General features: G+C 42.1%; 1 protein-coding gene across 1 annotated transcript in view; it reads right to left on the bottom strand.

The window, feature by feature from the left end:
• Window positions 1–918, bottom strand: part of pou3f3b (POU class 3 homeobox 3b) — a 170,225-nt gene extending 169,307 nt beyond the window's left edge. The window contains exon 1 of the transcript XR_004327901.1: window positions 908–918. The gene's annotated coding sequence lies outside the window, so the exon portion shown is untranslated. The remainder of the gene's footprint in view (window positions 1–907) is intronic.
• Window positions 919–4,249: the final 3,331 nt, after the last annotated feature.

Raw genomic sequence — 4,249 nt, forward strand, 5'->3', positions numbered from 1 at the left:
ACACACATCTCCGAACATACACCCACAGACAGAGAGGGTGCAGGATGAGACACAGTGAGCAATGATATCACAAATCACAGGGACAATCAGCGGCCGTGTCATCTCCGAGACAGCGTGCGGACTTCACAACAAACAGCGCTGTTAACAACAAGAAGGGATGATGGGAATCATTTCCTGAAGGTTCTCCTGTTGTACGCCATTAGACAAAACATCCATCCTGTCTATAACTTCATGACGCATGCTGCATGTCGATGAGACAATAAGTGTATGGTGTTCTTTGCCACTTACTATAACTTACGGTGAAATGCTTAAAGGAAGTTTTGATAAGCTGTCATGGAGTCGTACGGTAACAGAAAACAAGATACGGACACTGAGAACCAGATGCAATGCATTTATTAATTTGTTCAGCATTAAAGCACTGCCATGATGGGAGTGTTTTCTTTGACTGTTACAATATATGTGACTAAATGGAGAGTACATTTGATCAGTGGAAGTTTTGAAGTAACAGAGGCTACACACACTCCTGTCCAGCCTTAGGAAACCTAGAATGTGGTCCTCACTTCAAATAACAGATTTAGCTTTGAACCTATGGTGTGTGTGTGTGTGTGTGTGTGTCTTTACAGGGACCTATTTGAGACAGAAAAATAAAGCAAAAGCAGGGCGGCTGTGTGTGAAAAGATCTCTGCATTAACCCTGCTGCTGGCTACAACCCCCCCCACACACACACACACACACAGTTCATCCTAGGCACCGGGCCGGCTGTCCGTCTCCTTCTCTCTCTCCATCTCTCTCTCCTCTAAAAAGCGGCACTTAACCTCGTCTCTGCTGCCTCCCACTCCAGGACTCACTGACAGCTCACAGGCAGGCCGCCTTCAAAAGGTGCAGCGCTTCAAACAGACACAGACACACACAGACACACACACCTTCTTTTTAACCTTTATTTATCCAGGGAAAGTCAAACTGAACTTTTCCCATCAAAGCCCTGCTGCGAGTTCAGTCCAGTCGATCTCAACAGGTTTTGAACCAGCAACAGTCACAAGCGTTCCCAAATGTGCCCACTTGGAACACACCAGACCTATTTTCTGCACCCCAGAACAGCAGTGACTCATATAACACGAAGAAGGAAAAGCAACGAGCTATGAAACATGCACAGCACAGGCACGCTCGCTGAAATGTATACAAACATGAGTCTGATTATTCTCGGCGGGCAGGATCATTCCATTCCTCGCAGAGAGGGAAAAGGGGTGGGGGTGGTGGGGGGGTAAATAAACTGCTTCAAAAAGGAAAATGCACAAGTCTGTTTTTTTAGAGAAGTGGAGCCAACTACCACAGCTGATGGGGTAGATTTGAGTTAGTTTGCTGTTTTGCGGGGTCTTTATTGCAGAGCTCACACACATTTTCATGGACGCAACTTTTGCATGACATTTTTTTTTCCAGGCCAGGATTATCAGAGTAATACTTGGAAGCCAATATTGTACTTTGTACACTACATTTATCTGATAGCTGTAGTTCTATTTCAGATTCAGATTATTATTGAAAAAAATAAATAGACTTGAAAATTAAATTAAATTATGTTGGATAATTATGGATTAGGCTAGCAACCTTAACCCAGCAACAGGCCAATATAAAGTAGTTCAAATAAACTCTATCTTAACCAGCAGATACATACAAATACATAACACAAAGCAGTTAAAATAAGTACAAATATGATAAAATAAAGTGCTGTAATTATTCTTAACAATAAAATGATTTTGAGATTAACATCTGAATTCTGACTTTATTCTCAAATTTTGACTAATCCTCTTTCATAAAACAGAGCTCAAACACTATACATGTTTAGGTAAAGGACAATTTATCAGCATTTAGCAGCAGTTGGGGGGAACCAAAACAGAACAAAAATGTACAAAGTACAAATTGGAAAACAAGACTAAATAACATATGCTAATGTTGTTACTTCCTCTGGACACCCCATACTTTGTATCCTACCCATACAAACTTTACAATCCACTTTACACTTCATGTCCAGAACCAAACAGACACAGTTAGCAACCAGTTAATTAAGTGGTTAGAACTCATATTTTCCTCATGAGCTGGTTGAGACCAAAAACAGAGCTGAAAGGAGAAGGAATGTTCATCAGGTGGATGCAATCATGACTCCAAATGAACGCTTCCATTGCTCCACCCTCTGCTGGATCTGTATTCTAATAGGGAATTATTAGACTGGACAACTTAATAAGGTGGCAATCCTGTATGTCAAGTGTGTGCAGCTTGTAGTGCTGTCCCCAGGTGGCCAGGACAAGTCAGTTAGTTAATGGTTAAGGTAAGCATATGTGTCTGCACTGCTGTTACTGTTTTGTGTCCAAAGAAAAACTAAACAATATAAAAGAAAACTGAGTGACAATGGTATACATTGTAAATGAAAGCTTCAATTAATTGATCCACCTAGAACAACAGGGAAACTGAACATTTAATAGAGACACCGTTCCCATTTTCAGGACTCATACCTCTACACAGGCACACAATCTATAACTGTATATCACTGCAGTGGGAGTGATGTAACACTGTGAGGGACCCAGAAATCCTCCACTGATGAAACCCTTCGAGAAGTCTAGAAATCCTCCATTGACTTCTATCGCGCCCCTGGATCTACCTGGCTGTCTGTTCTCATCAGCTGCAGCCCCGCCAGACTCCACTGCAGGGAGGGTTTGGCGCTAACACATGTCGGCCTAACTCTCCCTGTCACCATGAAATACCTGACAACCGGGTCGGGGGGGCGGCTGCAGAGACGCTGTTTGAGAAAATAGCCCAAGTTGCAGAGACGAAGGAATGAGGAAAAATACCTCTCTGACTTGTCACAGAAAATGTTAAGGAAACATTGTCTTCCAGGGTTGTGTGTGTGTGTGTGTGTGTGTGTGTGTGTGTGTGTGTGTGTGTGTGTGTGTGTGTGTGTGTGTGTGTGTGTGTGTGTGTGTTTTATATATCTTTGCATCTCGCACAGAGGCCTCTGTGGGCTCACATTGCAGGGGGATGTGGCTATGTTACCGCCACCCGAAGCCCTGCAACCCCAGACTGGAATCGTACCGGGATCAAGTGTACAAAAGGCCCCCATCCTCATCAACACAACATATCTCCGCCAGACAGAACAAATTACACTTGCAGCACCCCCTGCCTCTGCTCACCACCCCCTACCCCAAAACAAGCTTGCATTACCTCACAACCAGACTACAGTGTCTGCATAAAATCTCAGCGCAATGGTACTTCTGTTGTGAGGGGCTTTATGGGGGAAACGAGGACACTGATTGCTCATTTGGCCTTATTTGTTTTAGTCTGCCTGCCATGCTTTATCATACAATCTAAGGCCCGGCTCTCGCCACCTCTTACCCCAAAAAACCCTTTAACAGAATTAGAGCGATTCATCTGCTTTTGCACTGATGGATGGATGCCCGGTGTTGATATTCCGCCTGTGGTTTCAAAAGAGGTAACTCCTCATACCCAACACAGAGCGGGCTTTGAGCGTTAGTGCACACTGTTGTGGCTCTGGACACCGTTTTTACAGTTTGCTTGGAAAGTTCACCCATGTAAAAAAAATATACAGTGCAATGATTTATCCTTAATTGGATGAATTGGGTCTAGTGCCATACTAGGTGCTCTATACAGCCACAATTCTCATTATAACGAAAACCAAATTGAGAGATGGATAGAGGTTGATGTCCAAAGTTTGAATGAACATAATGTGTACAAAATTCTATTTTTCGCAAACCATCCACACGTCACTAAAAAGCCAAAATGTCAATGGTATAGTGCTGATAAAAGGGGGGGAGAGGGGGGGGGCAATAAAGATATTAGGATTTATCATAAAATATATCTTCCAAATGCTATGGTATTCCATCCATTGCTTGTTAGTCATTTCACTAATGTGGTTAAAATTGTTCACCCGAATCTGTGATGCCAAAAATAATAATTTATCCTTAATTGGAGAAAGGAGCCATAAAGTAGGACAATCGAGGTCTTTTGTGTTGTTGACATGTTTTTCTGTTGCTTCAATCAGATGTTTATGTCAGTTAAAAATATGTGTATTGAAAGGAAAATGTTTTGTCTTTTTAAAGACAATTTGAATAAATAGTTTTTTTAAATGGATAATCAGTGAATAAGATGGCAATTTTTTAAAAGAGCAGATAACAAAGTAATCATTTCAAAGTGCTGCTTTGGTTGCATTTTGAAGTATCAGGCGCCAGTTCATTTGCAGTTA

The sequence above is a fragment of the Etheostoma spectabile genome, chromosome 24 (genome assembly GCF_008692095.1).
Source record: "Etheostoma spectabile isolate EspeVRDwgs_2016 chromosome 24, UIUC_Espe_1.0, whole genome shotgun sequence".
Taxonomy (NCBI): Eukaryota; Metazoa; Chordata; class Actinopteri; order Perciformes; family Percidae; genus Etheostoma; species Etheostoma spectabile.